This window comes from Sphaerodactylus townsendi, linkage group LG13 (assembly GCF_021028975.2).
Source record: "Sphaerodactylus townsendi isolate TG3544 linkage group LG13, MPM_Stown_v2.3, whole genome shotgun sequence".
NCBI classification, from domain to species: domain Eukaryota; kingdom Metazoa; phylum Chordata; class Lepidosauria; order Squamata; family Sphaerodactylidae; genus Sphaerodactylus; species Sphaerodactylus townsendi.
This window is the reverse complement of record NC_059437.1, coordinates 7,936,038-7,951,705: the sequence shown is the minus strand read 5'-3', so window position 1 is coordinate 7,951,705 and position 15,668 is coordinate 7,936,038. Positions and strand designations below refer to the sequence as shown.

The 15,668-nt window shown below is 48.8% G+C and overlaps 1 protein-coding gene across 1 annotated transcript in view; it reads right to left on the bottom strand.

The window, feature by feature from the left end:
* Window positions 1-11,377, bottom strand: part of TENM1 (teneurin transmembrane protein 1) — a 652,843-nt gene extending 641,466 nt beyond the window's left edge. Inside the window, exon 1 of the mRNA XM_048514741.1 lies at window positions 11,097-11,377. The gene's annotated coding sequence lies outside the window, so the exon portion shown is untranslated. The remainder of the gene's footprint in view (window positions 1-11,096) is intronic.
* Window positions 11,378-15,668: the final 4,291 nt, after the last annotated feature.

Genomic DNA, 15,668 nt, shown 5'->3' with positions numbered 1-15,668 from the left:
ACAGACAGACCCTGTTTCCTTGAAAAGAAGACCAACCCCGAAAATAAGTCCTAGCATGATTTTTCAGGATTTTTGGAGGATGCTTGAAATATAAGCCCTATTCCAAAAATAAGCCCTAGTTGCAGATTCTCTGGCGCAGCTGATCTGGTCACGTGGGGGGTGCAAAATCATGGGGAAAAAAGTAAGACATTCCCTGAAAATAAGCCCTAACGCAACTTTTGGAGCAAAAATTAATATGAGACCCTGTCTTATTGCTCTGCCCTCAGTACCTCGTATTGAAACCACCTGTTGCCTAAGGCTATCTGATTAGATGAATGAGGCCTAATTGCTCATCAGCGAACCCTCTCACTACTTCAAACGAACCCTCTCACTATGTCAAACAAAAAAGAGAGAGGGAATACCCAGATCAGGATAAGTATGTCCAATTTACAAAAAGTCAGAGGAGTCCAAACTCTGGTTGAGTCCAAAGAGAGAGAAACTGGAGTGAAATCTGAAACCAGACCTCGATGTACACCATTATTTTGGACATACAGGTCCTGAATCAGAATGGGATCTGTATGCTCCAGCCTGCTCCCAGGTGAGGATAACCTCACCGGATATATCATGCAAAAAATGTAATTTATCTGTCTATAAATTTCCATCATGAAACAGAAACGACTGTAGACAAAGCAAAACAAAAACCTCACAATTAATGTTCGTTTGAGGTTCAGTATTTCACTGTTTAACACGGTGGGAAAGGAGGCATACAAATCATTCAGCGCTGGTTGATCCGTCTCATCGCTGTGAATTACTTCCATGAGAAATAAGATCCAATTAGCCAGCCACAAAGTAATTTCTTCCCTCTACATTAGGCACAATCCATCTAGAGTCAAGGACACTGAAATCCAATTGGTTTCCATAGGAAAGATGAAGGTGACTGGCTACGATTTCTTCTGAAATCTCTAAGATACAGAACTGTTCAACTTCTGCTAAATCCTGTGTGTATTATGTGTCATCAAGTTGCTTCTGCTGCCACGGAAATTTACCATCATCTAAAGATCAGACTGTACGACCAGGAATACCAATCTCTCCTGAGTGCTGCACAAAGCTCCTGTTCCCCTCTATACTTTGGGATCACCACCCCCCCCCCCCAAAAAAAAATCTAGCCCTGCTGTATATTTAGAACAGCTTGTTAATTATAAGTGCAGATGGGTCATGACAAGAGCAAGGTGCAACTCATTCCCCTCTGTCTATCTTCAAGGTCGTTTCCTTCACATCCCACAAAGTGAGCGTTGTTGTCGGTACTGTCCCAACAGTATGGACTCAATCCCTCATATCCTGCTTTACTGTTCGAGGTATAATGATATTAGAACCGATCTGGGAGCTTTACTACCTCTAGAATTTTAATCCATGTTCTACATGATATATAACAATGATCCTGTTTTTGTACTTGGAATGTATGGTACTTCTGGTTATATGCCTAATAAAGGTTTTTGGATTGGATTGGATTGGAAGTTGCTTTCGACCCTATGGTGACCCTACAAACCAATGTTCTCCAAACCATCCTATTACTAACAGCCTTGCTTAGGTCTTGCAAACTGAGGACCATAGCTTCTTTTAGATAGTCAGTCCATCTTATGTTGAGTTTTCCCCTTTTCCAGCTGCCTTCAACATTTCCTATCGTTATTGTCTTTTCTAATGACTCTTGCTCTCATAATACAACCAAGTATGACAGCCACAGTTTACTTATTTTAGCTTCTAGGGAGGGTTTGATTTGATCCAGAGCATGCTTATAACGATGACTTGCTTATAATAAACTCCTTTTGTGAATATTCATTGCTCACATAATATTTAACGTGGTATCAATATACATAAGCACACCCAGAAAGTTTGCATTCTGCAAGCAAGTTAGTGCCTCTTCATTCAAATCCCAATCCAATGCAGTTTGGCCCAGCTACGCCTCTGAACTACTCTGACCAATATACAGTAGCCTGGAAAAACTGAAACGATCATTAGAATCTTTGTGGAACTAGATAACATTGAGACACCCAGCATCGATAAGAAACAACAATCCCAATCAGTCCCAAAGGAGGATACTTAGTGGATCTGTAAGACCCTGATGGTAACTAGAGACTTCTGGAACCCACAGGTCCTTTGGTGGCCTCTGAGTTTGCCTAAGGACTTCAGTTACTACTATTATTATGGTTGATTTCACAGCTGCCAGTTCTTTAGCTGGTTGTTGGCCTTTCATTACAATTCAAGCTTCACCTTTTATTTATTTATTTTTACTATCACAGCTGCCAGTTCTTGAGCAGGTTGTTGACCTTTCATTACAATTCAAGCCTCACCCAGAGGCCTAGGAAGTTGTAATACGTTGGCATAGTATTTGTGCAGATCCCAGCAGGGCTGCCTTCAGAGTCTGACAGATGCTGATGTTGTCAATTTGAAGATGTTTCAAGTGCTGCCCTTCAAGAGTTTTCGGAATGGCGCCCAGTGTTCCTATTACCACTGGGGTGACCTCAGATGGGTTGTGCCATAGTCGCTGAATCTTGATTTTCAAATCGTGGTATTTTGTTACTACTACTACTACTACTACTACTACTACTACTACTACTACTACTACTACAGCCTTAGAAAAGAGCCTCCTTAGGCGGCATTATTTTGCTGCTTTGAAGGGTTGTTCACAACGTTCTCAACTTTGTTTGATTGAACCAGGGGACTGTTTCCCTGTATAGGTGGAGAGCTGATTTATGCTTGCCTGTGGAGACTTATCTGTTTCTGGAATGCTTTGTGGGATCCGATGCCTCCTAGTGACTCGTTAGATGAACTGGTTGAGGAATAGCATGGCCATTTCTCGGAAATCATCCAAAAGATCACTCCCTGATGTCCTCTTTGCCCCCGGTACAAACAAGCTCTGAGGTATACTTCAGAGCTAAAGAGAAAGAAGTGAGCTTAGACGACTCGAGCAAATATGGCTAGAGAACTCATGACAAAGTGAAGAAGAAGAACATAAGAACATAAGAACAAGCCAGCTGGATCAGACCAAAGTCCATCTAGTCCAGCTCTCTGCTACTCACAGTGGCCCACCAGGTGCCTTTGGGAGCTCACATGTAGGATGTGAACGCAATGGCCTTCTGCGGCTGTTGCTCCCGATCACCTGGTCTGTTAAGGCATTTGCAATCTCAGATCAAGGAGGATCAAGATTGGCAGCCATAAATCGACTTATCCTCCATAAATCTGTCCAAGCCCCTTTTAAAGCTATCCAGGTTAGTGGCCATCACCACCTCCTGTGGCAGCATATTCCAAACACCAATCACACGTTGCGTGAAGAAGTGTTTCCTTTTATTAGTTCTAATTCTTCCCCCCAGCATTTTCAATGAATGCCCCCTGGTTCTAGTATTGTGAGAAAGAGAGAAAAATTTCTCTGTCAACATTTTCTACCCCATGCATAATTTTGTAGACTTCAATCATATCCTCCTCAGCAGCTTCCTCTCCAAACTAAAGAGTCCCCAAACGCTGCAGTGTTCTCTCCTCACTTAGGGAAGGTGCTCCAGTCCCTCAATCATCCTTTAAGTTGCCCTTCTCTGCACCCTTTTTCTATCTCCTCAACATCCTTTTGAGATGCGGCAACCAGAGACTGGACACAAAGTACTCCAAGCATGCGGTCGCATCGTACTGCTTTCGAGTATAAGGGCATGACAATCTTTGCATTTTTATTATCAATTCCTTTTCTAATGATCCCCAGCATAGAGTTTGCTTTTTTTTACAGCTGCCATGCATTGAGTTGACATTCCCATGGAACTATCAACTAAGACGCCTAAATCCCTTTCCTGGTCTGTGACTGATAGCACTGACCCCTGTAGCGTGTATGTGAAGAAGAAGAAGAAGAAGAAGAAGAAGAAGAAGAAGAAGAAGAAGAAGAAGAAGAAGAAGAAGAAGAAGAAGAAGAAGAAGAAGAAGAAGAAGAAGAAGAAGAAGAAGAAGAAGAAGAAGAAGAAGAAGAAGAAGAAGAAGAAGAAGAAGAAGAAGAAGAAGAAGAATATGACTAGAGAACTCATGACAAAGAAGGAGGAGTTTGGATTTATATCCCACCTTTCTCTCCTATAAGGAGACCCAAGGTGGCTTACAAGCTCCTTTTCCTTCCTCTCCCCACAACAAACACTTTGTGAGGTGGGTGGGGTGGAGAGAGTTCTGAGAGAACTGTGATTAGCCCAAGGTCACCCAGCAGATGTAGGAGTGCAGAAACACATCTGGTTCACCAGATAAGCCTTTACCACTCAGGTGGAGGAGTGGGGAATCAAACCTGGTTCTCCAGTTTAGAATTAGACAAGGATTAGACAAGTGACTTGAATATTTTATAGGGCACTTATGAAAACCTATGAGATGGTGGTGAAGGCCATGAAAACAGAATAACACACGGCCAGGATCACATCCACTGGCTGTCAATCAGCTCAACTGTTTAAAGTGATGCAATCTTTGATGGCCCTGACAAGGGAACCACAAATTATTAGAAATTCAGAACTTGCCACTCCACTGGGACCTTCCTGCAAATTTGGATGCAGTCCGTGAGCCAGAGGCCCCTTGGTCACCTTCAAATCCAACATTGGAACAATTCAGCCACCTCTCCCAGTACAATGTCAACAGGATCCTAGCAGCTATGAAGCCTAACATTTGTCCCTTAGATCCATGTCTGTTTTGGCTGATTAAAGCCAATGAAGATGTGATGAGGACCCTCCTAGGGAATATCATCAATCAGTCCCTGAGTTCAGGGACATTCCTTAGTTGGTTGGAAGATAAAGAAACCATCATTGAATCCAATGGATGTGTCCAACTAGTGCTCAATGTCCTATCATCCATACCTGGAGAAGGTAGATGAGCGAGCAGCTGCAAAACAGCTCCAGGCTTTCCTGGAGGACACATCGGTCTTGGACCCATTTCAATCCAGCTTCCACCCTGGCCAAGGGACAGAGGCGGCTCTGGTCACACTCATGGATGATCTCCAGAGATAACTGGATTGAGGCGGGTCAATGCAGCTGTTTTTGCCTGAGTTGACAGCAGAGCTCAACTTAGTCAACCATGATCTGGGATACAGAGGACAGACTTGTCATTATTGTGTTCCTTTCTCCAGGGCCGGAAAAGAGTAGCCATTGGGAAGAAGATCAGAGCATGCCACTAGTTTCTCTGTGGAGTTCCACAAGGCACACTCCTCTCTTTGGTGCTGTTTAACATCTACATCTGCCTTCCAAGTTGGTCCAAGCTGCGGACTGGGTTATCACCAGAATGCTCATGACACCCAGTAATACCTGTTGATAGGCGGCTGGTTGGATACAGCCCCAGATATTTTGGCCAGGTGCTTGCAGGCTGTCATGCAAATGGCTCCAGCAGAGTTGGCTGAAATTAAATCCATCAAAGACTCGGTTGAGAGGGGCAGTTGGGGTTGGCCAACTTTCGACCCTTGACGGTTTGCAGTGAACTCATGCACTTATGGTCAATGATCCTGGGTACCTCCTTTAGGAATGATCCTGGAGGTACAGGTCAGAAATGTAGCCCACCCAGCATTCTGCCACCTCCACCTGGTGAAGCTGCTGGCACCCTAACTGTCCAACCCAACTTAGCCACAGTGATCTATGCAATGGTCTAGGCTAGACGATAGCAATTCGTTCTATGCAGAGCTGCCCTTGAGACTACTTCAGAAGCTCCAGCTGGTGCAAAATGCAGTGGCCTGGGTCTTTAGTGTACCCTTTCGGTAGACACATATCCAGCCAGGTGCATTGGCTCTGGGTGGAGGACCAAATCAGGTTCAAGATTCTGGTGTTAACCTTCAAAATCCTAAACAGTCTGAGACCTTCATATCTTCAGGACAGCCTCTCTCCGTATCAGGGGTCTGCAACCTGCGGCTCCGGAGCCGCATACGGCTCTTTCAACCTTATACTGCAGCTCCGTGTGGCCTGGAGGTTGGAGGGTAGTGTGGGCGTGTCTCTCCAGCCCTCCGGAGCAGTGCTGGAAGGAAAGGTGAGTTTGGGGGCCAAACCAGAGGCTCTCCGGTTCTGGCTTGGTAGATCTTCAGGGCTGTGGAAAATGGGTCCAAATGGCTCTTTGGGTGGTAAAGGTTGAACACTTCTCCATGTGTTCCCGCAAAAGAATTGCCTTGGCTTGCAGCAATTTACTGGTGGTTCATGGCCCCAAAGCTTTCTGACTGTCCTTGGTTAGGTCCGGTGCCTTCTCAGGTGTGGCCACAGCCTGGTGGACTGATCAGTCAAATGAGACCCGGATCCTGCAATATTTGGTGCAGTTTCACGCAGTCTGTTAGATGGAGCTGTTGACCAGGCTTATGGCTGAGTACAACAATTGTATCCATGCGACAGGCCTGCTCTCTTCTCTTCCTCCTCCACTTTGTTCCCTTCCCTCTGTTCGTATGAATGTGGTTCCCTTCGTATGAATGTGGTTCCCTTCCCTCTGTCCGTATGAATGTGGTTTTTAAGAGACTGAGCTCAATTTTAATGGTACCCCTTGTTGGAATTAACGGTGCTGGGATTTTACTGTGGAATTTTGCTAGTTTGTTGATGTCTTAATATTGTTTGCCGCCCTGAGCCCAATGGGGGGAAGGGCGGCTTATAAAACGAATTAACAACAACAACAACATTTGCAACAGCCATTCAAAATGGGCTGGTATCCTTTCACACACATGGGCCGACGCCGGCGTTGCCTGCGTGTCAGCTTACTCAACTCACGACTGCGGATTCCCACAGAGTCCAAGCTGCTGAGGCATGATCCCAAAGAGATGCTGGAGCACATGGAAGGAGCCAGCCGGGCAGAAAAATGACAAGCCACCAGGAAGCTCGCTATAAATAGGATACAAACACGAGATGTGGCAGCAGCCTTTCAGATGCCCCCCAACAGGATCAGGCGGTGAGGAGAACACGGAAAGTGCATGCGTAGCGTCTTCTTCAGCATGAGCCCAGAAGTCAGTTGCAGACGTATTGTGAGAGATCATGCACTCATTTCATCGCACAACTCCTCAGTAGCAAATCGCACACATACACACATGCACACAGCCACATACTTCGAAATATTTTGTTCTCCTAATTCACTTCAGAAGAACAAATCAGTCATTTCTCCCCAATTATAATCCGTATCCAAAATAGATTATTCTTTCCAGATGAACCAGAAGGCATTAGGTTGCAGCTTCACAGCAAACTGTATCCGTTGTTATACAACTACACACATCTCTTTTATCATTTGCACATCTAAGCAATACACGCCACTAATTGCTAACTGTACGGCAATAGAAATAGACAACTGAGGGTGGATTAGGAAGCAGCAGAATACATAGTGCAGAAGTAAAAGGGAAAGTTAATAACAGACAAAAAGCCACCTCCCCAAAAAATGTGTGTGTGGGGGGGGGGAAGGGGAAATCCTTGTGAAATAGGTAGCGTTGCTAGATCCGGATGGCGAAATTCCTGGCGATTTGCAGGTGAAGCCTGAGGAGAGCAGAGTTTGAGGTGGTGGGAAAAGGGATTTCAGTGGGGTATGATGCTATAGAGTCCACCCTCCAAAACAGTCATTATCTCCAGGGGAATTGATCCCTGTAGTCTGGAAATCAGCTGTAATTCCAGGAGATTTCCAGGCCTCACCTGGAGGTTGGCACCCCTAGAAGTAGGGCAGTTTCCTTTAGGGAGTAGGTAATTGTCTACAAATCACAATGAATGCTGCTGCTGCCACCAAAAATGGTTCATTTCGAATGACAACAAACCAAAAGCAAGCAAAGGTTGATAATCCAAGCGAACAGTGACAGAAGAGGCTCGAGTCGAAAAGAAGGTTGCTGTTTCTTGACTGCTATGGATCGGGAGGGGGGGGGTGACTGTTAGAGCTATTCCACAGCTGAAGCACCAATTAGAACTTGGAGAAGATTACCTCTCCCCCCACCCCCCCATGAAGGGAGGAGGCAAAATGTGTGTCTGTAGCCTTATGCGATGAAAAAACAGCAGAGGCCAGGAACGGAATTAAAGGCCGCTACGAACTACAAACTGGCTAAAAACATCTCGGGGCTGCTGTCTCTCTTTCTTTCTGGGCATCTGATGTGCAGTGATGGCTCTCCGGTGCTGCAGGGGTGCCTCTTTGCCTCTGCCTATGCTCAACTTGCGCATTTATAAATAAACCAAATATTACGGGGGGGGGGGGGGGATGCCATAGATCCCTCCCAAAAGGGAACCACCGCGGGAAATGCTGAAGCAGGAAGCACTCTGTGTTAGCTTGTAGGCTAAGGCTCAGAAGCTGAGCACTTTAGTTTGAAGTACAAATGGCATTAAAAAAAGATTTGCGCCACCCGGAAACACATAAACGGGGACGTTAGAAGGCCACAATTCAAAGTCGTTTCTTACGCACCTTTAGATTAACCTGGAAGACGTTGCAAACCCTCCCCTCCCCCCCACACACAAAATTCTAAACAAGTTATGGAGCACATGTATATTCCAAATCCTAGTTAATTCGTCTGCAGAACTTTTGGTGGCATCCCTATCATTTGACAGCGTCCAGAGAGTTAATCAAATGTATTCAAACAACACTTACACACACAAGCAGGCATAGGTACAGGAGAGACAGACAGCAAGGATTTTTCCTTATGTGCTATATATTCCCGTACGAACACATATCTGGCCCCCAAATCCTAAACATATAACTTGCACGCAAGTTCTAGCAATATCAGTGGGAACTTCACATCTGTCTTTAGACTGAAGCACCAAATGGTATGGAGTTTGCTTTTCCCTTCACTTGATCCATTTATAGAGTGTAGATTGAACAATAAGAACAGCAGAGGGAAAAGATTTGGGGAAAATTCATTCCTTCCCCAATGGAACCTCTCTCACTTTTATTATTTCTTCCCAGTTAGAATCCATAAGCTTTTTTTATTTACCAGCACCGAAGTTATGAGGGCTGATAAGAAATTGACTGTGTGCTAGATCTATTACGCTTAGTAATTAATAACCAGGAGAACGCAAACAGAAAAGTGAGGTTCAGAGTCGTTTCTACCAACACACCCAGAAACAAAACAGACACATTTGATGCATCTTCAGAGTGTGACATTAGCAGCTAGATTTAATTTTTTTTCCATTGCAGCTTATCCGTTTTGACAATTAAAGTGACAGAAGATCTCCAGACAGACAGCCAAGACAGATTTCTGCCTCTCTTGATCCACTGCGAGCGCGACACCAAAACATGGCTGAATTCGACTCCACGTTTGAGCAAAAAGCCTTCAAGTCAAAATCCAAAGTTGCTTCTGTTGTGGAATAAAAGAATGGGAGTGCCCCTATTCCCCTCTCCGGATACCAACAGATTTGTAGGTTCAAGCGCTCTTTCCCTAACACAATGAAGACGACGGCTGGTATTCATAATTCATTTCAAATAATGAGCTCAACAGATTCTTTTCTACACAGGGATCAGGTAGCTCGAAAAGAGAAAACGCACATAGTGAATCGGTAGACTGGAGCATTCTTCAGCAAGCATTTAGAGAAAAAATGACCAGATGGGGGAAAAAATATTTAGAGCTTAAGACATTTAGAAAGCAGTAGCTGGAAAAGAAAGAGAAAAGGGGGGGTGTCAGGTGACCCAGAAGGTAACCCCATATTCACCTTTGCTGAAACTCTAAAAAGGCCCTGGATCTCCACCGAACACACCTTGAAGCAACCCTGCTTTTTAAGCATCTCACTCAGCTGTCGCCAAAGCATGCGAGCACACGGGCACGGAAGCCCAGCCCAGCCGCCACAATCTTAAAGGTGGATCAGAAAAACACACTGCATTTCTGCCCATTCAAACCATGCCCAAGGCTTGATTCGCGACATCTCTGTAAAAAAAAAGGGCTAGGAAAAACCAACAGCCCTGTAGACAGCGTTCAATGTGATCTCTGAGTGTATCCATAGTCCAGATCTCCTCATTCACTTTGTTATGCAGGCAAGCATAACATCACACTCGCAACGCACGAATAAACACAATGAGCTACCTACAGGGTCGTTGTGCACTGTCCTGACAACGGAAACCCCCCAGACATGCTCAAAAGCATTCTCTAAAAATGCAAGTACTGTCATCCTCACCATCATCATTTTAACACCCTCAAGGGATGAAGCGACCTACCTGGGCCTGCGGAACACGTTTGTGGTGGGGGGCGAGCGTACCCCAGACCGAAGGAAAATAAACGAGAGAGAGACCACACAGCGCCCGACGCGCTTGTTACAGTCACAGAAGGACAATACAGCAACTGTGAGCAAAGGAGACCCCCTATAGGCAAAATAAATGCGAATATCTCCAGCTTAGAGCTTCCTACACGAGCGCGCCGGATCTCTTTGACAGGATCACCATGTGCAGAGAGCAAGGAAGGGACGCCTCGAGCCCTGCGGGGATGCCACAGATCTGAAACTCGGGTCCAAAACCTGACAGCCGAATACACCTCAGTCCAAAACGACTCGCAGCATCTTAAGGTGCACGGGAGTCGGCAAGCACCGAAGTTGTGCTCGTGCGTGTGAACGCACAACGCAGGCAGCTGGGGCGCCTGGCTCCAGAGCAGAGAACTTCCACGTTCAAGCCACAGCTGCGACCGAGAAGGCTCCGGCAATCTTCGGCCAAAGCCACCGGATGGAGCCAGCCCTACGCAGAAGCATGGGAGGGGGGGGGGATTAAGGCACCCCGGGGTGCCCCTTTCCGCTTGGCTGCCGCTGCCACGGCCGCCACACGCCAGCCGGGATGGACGACTGATGCCCACTTGCGCCCCGCCGTGCCCTCCTGACCTGGGGGGGCCGCGGCCCCTCCGCCGCCCCAGCCTCCACCTGTCCTGGCGCATTCGGTGCAGGCGCCCCGGGGACGCGGGCAAGGACGTTCCGCACCCGGCTGGCCGCATCGATCGTCCGCCGCCGCCGCGCACGGCAGCAAGAACGCGCGGGGCGCACGCCGCGCTCGGGCGAAGAGGCACCCTCGGCGGCTGCCCGCGGTCCTCCGGCCGGGCAAGGCGGTCTCGGCGCCGCCACCACCGCAGCCCAGCCGAGGCCACCCCCCAGCCCGGGCGAACACGCACGCAGCAAGCAGGCAGGCAGGCAGGCAAACAGGCACCCCGAACCCCGGACTCTTCCTACCTGGCCGCCCAGGAGAAGTTTCAGCAGCGGCGCCGCCGCCCATCGCGCCCTGCCTCGCTCGCCTCTCCCGTCCTCGGCGCGGCGGCGCGGCTGCCTACGATACATCCACATCCGAGCCGGCGCGGCGGCGAAGGCGAAGGCGGCTTCTCGCCCGCTGCATCCCTCCGCTGGCGGCCCAGGAGGAGGCTCCGCGCGCCACAGAGCAGCAGCAGGAGGAGGCTGCCGGAGCCGGCAGAGCAGAGCAGAGCAGAGCAGAGCGCCTCGCCGCCCCCCAAGCCCGGCCAGCCAGCCAGCCAAAGGCTCGCTCCGCTCCGGCTACACTGGCGCCTGCCGAGCCGCCCGCCTCTTAGCTGGGGCGCCTCGGCTGCTAATGAGCATGCCCGGGAGAGGAGCGCGAGGCATGCGCGCTGCCGCCGCCGCCGCTGCCAGGCGCTGCGCGGGTGGCACCGGAGGGGCGAGCAGGGAGGGGGCGGCAGGGCAGGGCACCAGGGCAGGGCAGGGCAGGGAGAGGGGAAGGCGGCGGGAGAGGCGGTGGACCTGCAGCCTTCCTCCCTCGACACACCCACCAGCGGGGGATCGGGGCCCCCAGAGCCAGGCACCTTCCCCCCCCCCCGCCCCCCGGAGCGCGGCCTTCGCCCAGGAGCAACAGGTCGGCAATGCCAAGCAGGCGCCACGCCAGAAGGGGGGCGGTCAAGAGTGGGCGGGGATGGGGGGGGGGTCGCCTGGCTCCGGCTTGGGGGCTTCGCGGCGGGCGATCTGCTCCTCCTTCGGAAGCCGCCCTGGACAGATCCGGGCAGCAGTGGCAGCTCCGGGAAGGTGGCACCCCGGGAAGCCCTCCTGGTTGGTCCTTTCCCGACCGGATACTGGGATGGGAAGGGATGAGATGTGTGGAGGGGGCGGGGGGGGGATCTCTCCCACCTGTTCTCTTCCTTGCACGGCTCCCGTTTAGGTCGGCGACGCTCCCTGTTCGCTGAGCCGCTCTTTCCAGCCGGAAATCGGTTCCCAGAGCACCTCCAGAGTAATTAAAAACTAATATTAATATTAGTGGAAATGCCATTGGAAAGGGGCGCGCGGAGAGCGTTCTCGCGCCCTGGGTTGTGGGTTGTTGCTTTTTTCTTTCTTTTTTTTTTTTACAAGGATTGAAATTGAACCGGAGTTGTAACTTTCCTCTTTTGTTACTTACTGCCTGTTCTTCCAAAAGGTAAAGAGCTGTGATTTTTTTTTTTTGCACTCTGCCATACCTTTCTCCTCCCCCTCCTTTCTTTATTCAACTGCTTATTAAAAAATGGGAAATACCTTGTCATTCTGAAATTCCTTTTCTTCTTACTCTTCTTAGTAGAGTGTGTTGTGTTGGGTGGGGAAGAAATGATCCTTAAATCCTTGGGCAGGTGCCATTACAGCCAGTTCCCAAAGGAGTTGCACCTTCCTTAAATGATCCTTAAATCCTTGGGCAGGTGTCATTACAGCCAGTTCCCAAAGGAGTTACACCCTCCTAAATCCAGTGAAAAAGGAACGGTCCTCATGTCCTTGGGCACATGCCATACAGCCTGTCCCCAAAACAGTTACGCCCTTCTAAATGCACTGGAAAAAGGAACGATCCTCAAATCCTTGGGCAGATGTCATACAGCCAGCCCCCAAAAGAGGGGGACTTCCCCGCCTGTATGGGATGCCCATTGGTGGTCAATGGAACACAGGCAGCCCCTAAGAGTCCCACCCTTCTAAATTCCCTGAAGTCAATAGGGTTGAGAGAGTGTTATCCCCAACTCTGTGTGCCGACAGTCTTTTAGATTTAGAGCTCACCTGCCTCTGCTCACCCCCCCCCCCCGAACTTTAGAAAATCTATAATTCTTAAATTATCTAGTAGGAGAGAGTGGAGTCCATGCAAATCTGCCTGCTTGCATGGTTGGGGGTGGGGGCGAGGTCATTGTAGAAGGGGGGGGTTGTTTTTCTAAGAGCAGGGAAGCACCACCCCCAGTCTGTCTCTTTACAAGGGAGAAATATCTGTGCTGTCTGTGTATTATTAACACTGGGTGGGGGTGGGGAGGGTGATAGGACTTTTGGTTCTCAGCACTTTGTGTTAGGAAGAGACACAGTGAGATTGCCCTGACCTGCATGGCCCAGGCTAGCCCAAAAAACTCGTCACATCTCGGAAGCTAAGCAGGGTCAGCCCTGGTTAGTATTTGGATGGGAGACCACTAAGGAAGTCCAGGGTTGCTGTGCAAAGTCAAGCAATGGCAACACCACCTCTGAACACCTCTCGCCTCGAAAGGCCTATGGGGCAGTCATAAGTCAGCTGCACTTTCTACCCAAAAACAAGATTGCCTGCCCGGTCTTTTGCTAAGTCCCACAGCCCGGAAACCACACCACACCCCACTCCCACAGGCTTCTTTGCCACCCATCTCTCATTGTTGGCTGAGTAGCATCCCTCTCAGTGCCGGGTGGGTGGGGCCCAGGGGCTGCCTGTTGCTGACCTTTGCTCAGTGGTGGGATCCAAAAATTTTAGTAACAGGTTCCCATGGTGGTGGGATTCAAACCGGCCAATGGGGCTGGGCGGGGCACGACGGGGGCATGGCCGGGCATTCTGGGGGCAGGGCATTCCTGGGCAAGGCTGTGGCAAGGACTCAGCTGCTGTGCCGGTCCTTGGGTGGGAAATGAATGCACGCAGGTGCAGGCTACCACGCACGCCGGTGCACCTCCTGCTAGACTGCTTCAAGTTCTGCGCGCTACTGCTGAGGAGCGGAGGAGGGGCGTAACTAAGGCAAAAATCACGTGGCAAAATCACCCATTAGTAACCCCCTCTCGGCCCACACAAATAATTAGTCACCTACTCTCGGGAACCTGCGAGAACCTGCTGGATCCCACCTCTGCCTTTGCTGCCCCGTTGCCCAAGCATGTGATAAAGACCAGAGCAACAGTAAAGAATAACAGAGGAACTACACGTACAGTACCCTTACAGGGTTAGCAGATGTGCCAGTTTATGGAGGATGACAACTTCCAGCTGCGTGTACATAATTTAATGTGATGCAATTTTAGAAAAATAAAAACTGAATGGGGAATTTTTACACCTGAATAGTAACAGTGGTTCTTAACTTTTTTTTAAAAAAAACCCCTGCCTTATGTTATGTTTTGGAAGGGAAGGTAGAATAGTATAGCTCGGTCTGATCATATCTCAGGAGCTAAGTGGTCAGCATTCGGAAGGGAGACCAGAAAGGAAGAAGAAAAAGAAGAAGAAGAGTTTGGATTTATATCCCCCTTTCTCTCCTGCAGGAGACTCCAAGGGGCTGACAATCTCCTTGCCCTTCCCCCCTCACAACAAACACCCTGTGAGGTGGGTGGGGCTGAGAGAGCTCCAGAGAAGCTGTGACTAGCCCAAGGTCACCCAGCTGACGTGTGTGGGAGTGCCCAGGCTAATCTGAATTCCCCAGATAAGCCTCCACGGCTCAGGCGGCAGAGCTGGGAATCAAACCCGGTTCCTCCAGATTAGATACACGGGCTCTTAACCTCCTACGCCACTGCTGCTCCTTATAATTATAATTACAATTATAAATAAAATAATTATAATTACAATTATAAATAAAATAAAATAAACTTCAGCCAGTAACTAGTTTTCTTTAGTCACCTGCAGCCGCATGCATGGGAGGCTGCCGCACTGCCTTCTGAGGCACTCATGGGAAACCGGGGAGAACCCCAAAAGGCAGTGCACTCCTGTGGCCACACGCGCATGCGCCCCCCCCCCCATCCCGGTTTAAAAAGGTGACAATCTGGTCACCTTAGTATACTGTATGTTTTGGTGCATGCTGTACAATGAAACCCTGAACCTCATCACTTGCAACTGTAAAATCTGAACTTGCCATGCAAGAAGGCTGATTCACACACGCTGGAAAATGAGTATCCAGGGCCGAAAGTTGTGGTTCTTGAACAACCCTTTCACAGGGGTTGCCTAAGACTCTCAGCATCAGTGTTCTCCATTTGTAAAATGGATAAATGTTAGGGTTGGGGGTCACCACAGCATGAGGAACTGTATTATAGGGTCGCGGCATTAGGAAGGTTGAGAACCACTGGCCTAAAACCAAGGGCTAGTGTACAAAATGAGTTATCCTGGGAGAAGAAACCGTTGACTTGTTTCTGTGTCCGACTTAACACTGGCGTGTGCTTGCGTGTTTCAGAGGCTGCCCTGGAGAGCGAGTCTCCTCTTTCACTTTTAGCTCCTAGCAAAATCAGGCATTCACCGCTTGCCTCTTTCATCTGTCACCCTTCAAAGAAATCAGGCGATTGTTCTCCCTGGCTGAGTGCAGGTAAGCAAACGTAACAGTCTTCTCAAGAAACACGCTACAAAAGACCCAAAATAATCAGCGAGGGCAGAGCTGAAACACACTGCCTTGCCGTGTACATGTCCAAAGGGATTGAATCTTTAATATGCTTGCAAACCCACAGAATGGTTGTGTTTTCATCTTTTTGGCTTGACATTTACACGGATTTTTTTTTAGTGTTCAAAGCAAAACCAGATGCCTTCTCCTGGAGTTCTTCAGTGGCAACTGTATTGTAATGTCAGAACCATTATTTCCCCATTTT